At 30.3% G+C, this 9,638-nt stretch overlaps 1 non-coding gene across 1 annotated transcript; it reads left to right on the forward strand.

Annotated features, from left to right (window-relative positions):
* Positions 1-8,744: 8,744 nt before the first annotated feature.
* LOC117020941 (U6 spliceosomal RNA) lies at positions 8,745-8,851 on the forward strand. Its single transcript, XR_004422766.1, has one exon. It is a non-coding gene; the product is annotated as a U6 spliceosomal RNA (small nuclear RNA).
* The last annotated feature ends 787 nt before the right edge of the window (positions 8,852-9,638 follow it).

The raw sequence follows: 9,638 nt of genomic DNA on the forward strand, positions 1-9,638 counted from the left end.
AACAGAGCCATAAGTGAAAAAGTTTACAAAATTAACCTGGCATCTGCTGTCACTAGAGAAAAGTTAATGACTTACATTCGGTACATGAAAATACATCATAGAACTGTTTGTTTGGATTTTGAGTTCTTTATTGGTACAGTTTATGGCCTTAATATAATTAAGCAAAAGCATTCTTGTGAGACCTCAATAACTTCTATCATTCAAAATTGAATCATATATAATGATGTTAATCAAAGTGTCAAATATGAAATATTTTACTTACCAGCTTTGATGTCTTGTGACTTGTGACAAAAGAAAGTCTGGGAAAAATGTTCATAATTAACCATCTACATTAATAATTCACTTGCATATAGTTCCTCAATTATGGGTATTAACTTCTCTTCAAGGTGTATTATAGTTTCATAAGTATAAATGCATTATTTTGGCATTATGACAACTTAAAAAGTCATATCACATTACACAATACTTTTCTGTTAGTGGAAATTACTTGCAACTTCAGTAGGACTTTCCATTTTTTTTGGGGGGAAAAACAACTAAAAAATGTAGTAAAAAGTTGTAAGTTGATTTGAAGATACAACTGATACACTTTCAGTTTATTTTTAAAGGTTCTTTTAGATTGAACATTCAAAGTCATGCAAAAATTAAAATAAGTTAGCATGTTCTTCCAATACTGATGAAATTAATCATTTCTGATTGCTGTTTTAGTAACTGATCTTCAAAGATTATCAAATTACTCATAAGCCAATACTTGAAAAATAGAAAATTTAGATATTAAACTGTATTATTTAGGCCATAAAATATCAACATTTCTGACATTTTGATTCAACATATATCACTAATGTAAACCAAATATTGTGTAGTATAAAGGTCATTGCATAGGGTTTCACATGTTCTGGTTTATAGACCCCAAATCTAATTCATGACCCTGAAAACTTGACTTGATCTATCTAAGCCTCAGATTCTACAAATTTATAATGAGGAGGCTATTTCACTCCCTTTCAATTTTATGAATGTAAATGATATGTCTGGATAGCTGCTGAATGCTTCTCCTTTATCTTCATGAAATAAACTTTTATGGTTATAGAAAATGTGTTTAACTAAAGTTATTTTATTTTAAAGATATGTCTCAAGCATGTATCCTGCTGAGAATAACTTCAAGATTATGCTTTGCCTGTTTTGATGCCAAATGTTGATCAGAGACTTTGAGAAGTTCTGCCTTAGTTTATGAAATAGTACAAGATTATAGAAAGCATCCTTTTGCTTCCTTCTGACCTCAAGCTCTTTATCTTCTAGTGGGTGTCCACAATACAATTGTATCTTTAAATATATCCCTCTACCTTAAACAGACTTTCATTAGATAGACAATAGATAATAGATTAACAGATCATTGATAGGTAGATAGATAGACAGACAGATAGATAGATAGATAGATAGATAGATACATAGATACATAGATACATAGATACATAGATACATAGATACATAGATAGATAGATACATAGATAGATACATAGATACATACATAGATAGATAGATAGATAGATAGATAGATACATAGATAGATACATAGATACATAGATACATAGATACATAGATACATAGATACATAGATAGATAGATACATAGATAGATACATAGATACATACATAGATAGATAGATAGATAGATAGATAGATAGATAGATAGATACATAGATACATAGATACATAGATAGATAGATACATAGATAGATAGATAGATACATAGATACATAGATACATAGATACATAGATAGATAGATACATAGATAGATAGATACATAGATACATAGATAGATAGATACATAGATAGATAGATAGATAGATAGATAGATAGATACATAGATAGATAGATAGATACATAGATACATAGATACATAGATACATAGATAGATAGATACATAGATAGATAGATACATAGATAGATAGATACATAGATACATAGATACATAGATACATAGATAGATAGATACATAGATAGATAGATAGATACATAGATACATAGATGCATAGATACATAGATAGATAGATACATAGATAGATAGATACATAGATACATAGATAGATAGATACATAGATAGATAGATAGATACATAGATACATAGATACATAGATACATAGATACATAGATAGATAGATACATAGATAGATAGATACATAGATACATAGATAGATAGATACATAGATAGATAGATAGATAGATACATAGATACATAGATACATAGATACATAGATAGATAGATACATAGATAGATAGATACATAGATACATAGATACATAGATACATAGATAGATAGATAGATACATAGATACATAGATACATAGATACATAGATAGATAGATACATAGATAGATAGATACATAGATACATAGATAGATAGATACATAGATAGATAGATACATAGACGGATACATAGATACATAGATAGATAGATACATAGATAGATAGATAGATAGATACATAGATACATAGATACATAGATACATAGATAGATAGATACATAGATAGATAGATACATAGATACATAGATACATAGATACATAGATAGATAGATAGATACATAGATACATAGATACATAGATACATAGATAGATAGATACATAGATAGATAGATACATAGATACATAGATAGATAGATACATAGATAGATAGATACATAGATAGATAGATACATAGACAGATACATAGATAGACAAACAGATAGAGACAGGTGGCTAAATATCATGCATGCTTCACAATAAAGCTTTCTTGAATTTGAAAATATTCTCAAAATGTCTATATTGGTAATATTACAACATCATATATCCATGAAAAATACTGTATTTTTATATACTTCGCCAAGTGAATAGCCAATCACTGACATAAATGGCACAGCTCTGCCTACACAGACCAAGGAACTCCTACACAATGGCTGGCAGTAAACCATCCCTGAGCAATGAGGATCCAAGAACGCTACACGAGGCAGCTTTACTAACCTGATCTGGTAATGTTTAAAGATATGTTAGCCCAAAATCTAATGTAAACTTTATGGATCTGAGCCACATTACACTCTGTCTCAGCAACATTTCACGATTAAATGAAGTCTAACATTGGAAAAAAAAGAAAGAAAAACAATTAAAATATTTATGGAAGTTTCTGAAAGGGTGAGGTGGGACTACATGTTATGATACATTCAATTTTTATGTGAAAACTCCTCTAGACATGCTAATTCTGAGTCTTACATTGCATGGTATGGCTTCTATCCTCGATAATCAGTCTTTTTTCTCCTTCTCTGTTCTTAAACTGTCCTACCCACATGGGTCTCTTTCTCTTCTGTGTTTATTTTTATAGTTCTCCCTTTGCCCTTTGATGTAAATCAGCCTAGACTTTCTAATATGTTTTGAATTTTCCTCTCTACTCATAAGTCAAATTACGATAATGTGTGGTATAAATTCTCACATATTAATATAGTTTATATCTTTATTACACTAACAAGTATAAGGGTGTGAGATAAAAATAAGAAACCCAGTATAAGCAGGTGTCAAGATCCTAAGAGGGCCAATGGGAAGGGAAGTTGGAAACCTCAAAACTTCTTCCTGACTTCAGATATTACAATGTGTGTTCTGGCTATGTTAACCAGTAGATCCAAAGCAGATACACAAAATTATCTGAAATGAGCTCCAACCTTAAACGAGGTAGAGACCTGAAAATTGTGTAAGAGTCGGACTGCAAGCTCTCAGTTCCATTGGTCCTATGGTAGGAAGCAGGGGGATGGACAGTGCATTCTGGTATCAAGAATGTAGGGTAAATACTTAAACAAATTAAGACTGCAACGAGGAGAATATGAAAACAAAGTGATTTCTAGATGCTCTCATATGTAACTACGATTCTAATCTTCTGGCACTTAGCCATCAAATTTAAGAAGTTGTGTTCTCATAGGATTTAAAAATAGTCAGAGCCAGCCTTAAATTTTGGTTGATGATAATTGTGATTATTTTGGTGGCAATGGAGCAAAAAAGGCCAAGCAGTTGTTGTCATAATTAATAATTATAAAAATTTAACTATCTCTACTTACCTAGTTTATATACATTTTATATAAGATATATGGTTGAACTGTATGAAATTATTGATATTCAACCATTTTTCATATACTAAAAAGGCAAATTCCTATAATTTAAAGTAACATATATAAATAGAAAACTAATATTCACTATAAACCCTCTACGGTCTCCTCTGGCTTTCACTCATACATTTATTACAATACATACTCATATCTAGTCAATAACCATTCATGATAAAAATATGATAAAAATATCCCTTCTTTACAAAATTTATTAGAAAGGAGAGAAATGCATATTTATAAAAACCTGAAATAATAGCTAAAATCATTGAACATGTGCTAATACAATTCACAGTTTAATGCCTATAACAAACACTATGCTCATTTTAAAGGTGGGAAAACTAAGACAGAGACTTCGAGGAACAGAATCAAGGTTACACAGCTCATCAAGAGATAGACTTGTGACTCAGACTCAGAGGGCATCTGACTCTGGAGCCAGTACTCTCACTCAGAGTGTTACAGCATCGCCTCAAACAAAGATGAGAGGATACCAAGTGCCATAGAAATGTGGGTATAAATGTGGTAAGTTCTATTGGATAAATGGAAAGAAATGGATCTGAGACAGTAGTTCTAGAGTAGAGATAATATTCATGTTGTTTCTGTTTAAAGAGACATTTGCCTAGTAGAGAATTGACGGTAAAAAAGGATATTTTAGACAATAAATATGTACATTTAAAGGTGTAGAAACTATATATATATATATATATATATATATGCATATATATGTGTAGAAACAAGCTATATATATGCATTTACATATATATATATACATATATGTATATGTATATGTATATATATATGTGTATGTATATATATATATATATATGTTTATATATAATGTTTAGTAAATACTGAGAAGTCAAATGTGACTAGAAATCTGGCTTCATAGGAGAGGAGGAGAATGAGGAGGCAGGGATGGTGGAATAGCATCCAGCTGTGAATTACTCTGAATGTCTCATGCAAAATTAATTCATTATTATTTTTTTAAATTTTGACCTATCTTTAAGTGAAATTACTAAAATTATTAAATCATTCTTATATGCTTGATTGTAAATGAGAGAAAATGAAGGCATCGCATTCTGCATAAGATATACAGTGGGATCACTCCAGAACCAGATGGTGAATGCTATGAAAGCTAGTTCAAGGTGGCAGGACAAGCAGATCTGTTCCGAGTTTTTCTAGGTGTGTGAACTATTACAATAAGACCTATTGTAATTTCTCTACTGAATCCTCAGGGATTTTTTTGAACAAGCACAGTTTGTGTGTATCAGAGGATGAGAAGAAGATGTCTGTAAAGAGTTGTAAGAAGGGAGAGTTGGCAGGTTGTAAATTCTGTGCAGGGTGTATGGTTAAGGAATAATAATTTCCAGCATAGGCTTGTTGACAATGAAGAGACGTCACCAAGAATATTTGTGTGGGGGGTTCACACTCAGACTGTGCCTTTGATAATCCTTTATGGTGTAGAAAAATATTAGATCCTGTGTTTATATATTTAATCTAAAGCTCTAACATGCACCTCTTTAAAGCTTTACTATGCTAATGTGTATTCCTAGATTTGGTAGTATAGCGGTTCCCTTTATTTTTTAACATAAAATGTTCTTTGAATGTCTTTAAATCTACAGGTTTCCCTTCTATCCACTTCTTTCCTGTTCACCTATATGGTAAGTGTTATTATAGCTCCTTGAAGACTTAATATTTTTTCTTAAATGTCTTTAGTCCTACATCACCAAGCATATTTATCTGCAACAAATGGGCAACATTTTTTTTTGCTATGAAAATACTAGATCTGGTAAGCGGGATTGGTTATTTGTAGATAAGAATAAAGTTATTAATATAAATTATTTCGGAGCATTTGTCACACAAACTGATGAAGTATTATTAGAGTATGTTCATATCAGTCAAATTAATTTTATGCACTTTTCAGCCATTAGGAAAAGACATCATCAATTTATGTTCTATTTCTAAGCTTTAAAATTAGCATGCACATTTCATATATTTTAGTATAAATAAAGACTAAATTGTTACAAAAACACTGAGGTCATAGTAAGATAACAATCTCAAGGGTATTAAAAAGAAATAGACATTTCTGTCAAACAGTTTTTTTCTGCTTTCTGTGACCTGCTAATTACTTAACACAAAAAGAATGATACACTAACTGAATAAATTGGTCAATAAGCAAAATATTGTCATTGCTAAAAAGCTTATATGTAATTTCTCAGTTATTTTTCTGTTCTTTTTAGTTTTAATAAAGTATAATCCAGTTTAAAGCATTTATTATTTTAGTGAGTTAGAGTCTTTAGGATATCAGTATTTTAAGTCTTGAGTGATAAGAATTGAATATTATATTTACATTTTTTTAGAACTTATTTTCCTTTAAAAAAGTATATTAAATTACTGTTATTAGTTTTTTAGGCTACATAGGCATAAAATAATGTTATTTCAAATATATTTATCAATATAAAATGTTGAGCAATAAACCAAAATATATTGTTGCGAATACTTACAGATATTTAAAAAGATAGATAAAAACATTGTGGTATATACAGACAATGGAATATTATTCAACACTAAAAAGAAATAAGCTAGCAAACCATGAAAATACATGGAAGAAAGTTAAATGCATATTACTAAGTTAAAAAGTCAATCTGAGAAGGTTACATACCATATGATTCCAATTATATGACATTCTAGAAAAGACAAAAGTATGGAAAAACAATAGTGGTTTCCTGGGATTGAGGGGTAGGAGGAGGGATGAATAGGTCAAGCACAGAATATTTTTAGAGCAGTAAAAATACCCTGTATGATACTATAATGATGAATACATGTCATTACACATTTGACCCATATAACAATATACAACACCAGCAGTAAATCCTAAGACACAGGAAGAAATAGTTCATGAAATGTTCTATCTAGTTCTTTAAGGCAATAGAAAGAAAAAATGCATATGGATTAAAAATAATACATAAAATTCTTATTGTTCATAGATTATATCATTCAGACATAGAAAATCCAGAGAACCAACACATACATTATTAGAATTACTTAATGCATTTAGCAAAATCACTGGCTCAAGGCCAATATACAAAAACAATTATGGCTCTATATACAAGCTATAAAAATTCATAAAAAGGAGATATTTTAAATTATACAATAATATTTAATTAGATAATATAAAATTGTATCAAGTACATCAAATACTATTATAGATCTAAGAAAGATGTTCAATACCTGTACAAATAAATCTACAATATGTTACAGATGGAAAAAAAAAAGAAGGGATATGCTATGAGTATAAATTTGAGGATCTAATATTGTAAATATATCAATTTTTCTCAAAATATTCTCCTCATTAAATACTGTCTTATTTCAGCAATATCATGCGTGTGTGTGTGTGTGTGTGTTTGTGTGTGTCTAATACAAAGGGACCACACATAACCTAGCTGATCCTGAAAAAGAACAGAGTGAAAAAAATTACTTTTATGGATATCAAAAGTTATTTTAGAGCTCTTCTGTCTGCAGTCTTATCTCAAAATGGCACCTCATTGAGGCATTCTCAAGCAGAATAGTTTGCTTTGTGTAACTCGAATTTACATTAGTGATGAAACTTTGATTCCCTGGCATATTAGAGAGTTAAATAATTTCTTGTAGTTTAATCTAGATTACCCTCATTCATATAATTCTCTAAAACGTAACTTTGTAGTTTCCCCTAAGCAATCAAATAGATGTTTGCCTAACGTTCTCATCCATTTTGATATTACCTTCACCTTAATTTTTATAAGCTTTATAAACAAATAAAAATTAATGTACCTGGCATTCAGTTATTCATACAGAGCTTAAACAGTATATTATAGTATTGGCATAGACATGGGAAAATAGACTGATAGAATATAGAAAAAATAGACTAATCATATGTGGACAAGTTGATTTATAAACAAATTGGACTGCATAGAATAAAGGAAATAATATTTTCAATAAAATAGTGCTGCATTAATTGGGTATACCAATTACAAAATATTTTGACTCCTTCCTACCTGCTATAAACATGGAGATTTACAGTTATAAAATGAGAGATAAGTCATATACTGAACAATAATATTTGTAATTTGACAAAGCACAAGTCTTCAGAACATTTAAAAGACTACTACATATCTATAACAACGGTGTAGAAATAAATAATCAAACAACCAATCAAACAAATCATCAACCCAATTATAAATGGACAAGAGATAAAAAGAGGCATTTTCAAAAAAAAAATACAAAAACCCAAATTATATGAAATTGTACTCAACTTCCACATTAGTCAGGGAAATGCAAATTAATCACCTGAGACACCACAAAACAACAACAAGAATGATTGAAATTAAAAATAGTGACAGTATTACTTGTTGGTAGAGATGTGAAGCAATATCAACTCTAACAATACTCCTGGTGGAAGTATAAATTGGCAAAATACTTTGGTAATATTTACTAATGTTGGACATTTCATATCATTTGATGAAACAATTTGACTCCAAAATTTATACCCAACAAAATTGTGTACATGTGTGCAACAAAACACACATGGTAAATATTATAGTAGAATTATTTAAATAGCTCCAAACTGGCAGCAAGAGTTGAATGGATAGTGCTCGCTTCGGCAGCACATATACTAAAATGGGAACAATACAGAGAAGATTAGCATGTCCCCTGCGCAAGGATGACATGCAAATTTGTGAGGCGTTCTGTATTTTTGGGCAGCCGGTTGGCTCAGTTGGTTGGAGTGTGAGCTCTGGACAGCGGGGTTGCTGGTTCAATTCCCACATGGGCCAGTGAGCTGCACCCTCCACAACTAGATAGAAAGACAATGACTTGGGGCTGATGGGCCCTGGAGAAACACACTGTTACATAATATTCCCCGACAAAAAATTTTTAAAAATGTGAATGGATAAATTACGGTAGTTTCATAAAATGAGTACTATACAGTAATGAAAATGAATTAAGTATATTCACAAAGGCGTGCATGAATGAAATGACAAGTATAATTTTCAGTCAAAGGAAAATGGCCACAAATCAGTTGCAAAATTTTATTTATATAAATTTCTAAAACAGAAAAAAAAGAAATATGACATTTGAAATCAGAATAAGAATAAGCATTTTGGAATAGAGTAGGATAATCATTAGAAGTGGGCAGAAAGGGAGCTGCTAAGCATTGTTCTCTCTCTCTCTTTCTCTCTCTCTCTCTCACACACACACACAAACACGCACTTTTATTGGGTTACACTATTCATCAAAGTATACATTTTTAATTTGCATGCATCGTATTTTGCAATAAGCATTCATTTTAATTTTTTTTCATGTTCACATGCATTTGAGAATTACTTTCAGGAGATTTGTTAAAATGCAATGCATTCCAGAATTTTTGGAAGCCATTAATACACTAATTTATATTTTCTGCCTATAAATATAGTGTATTGTGTACCATTTCTAAGTTTACTTCTAGAAAATACATATTGGGGAATATTAGTGGAAATACACATTG

Source organism: Rhinolophus ferrumequinum, chromosome 3 (genome assembly GCF_004115265.2).
Source record: "Rhinolophus ferrumequinum isolate MPI-CBG mRhiFer1 chromosome 3, mRhiFer1_v1.p, whole genome shotgun sequence".
NCBI classification, from domain to species: domain Eukaryota; kingdom Metazoa; phylum Chordata; class Mammalia; order Chiroptera; family Rhinolophidae; genus Rhinolophus; species Rhinolophus ferrumequinum.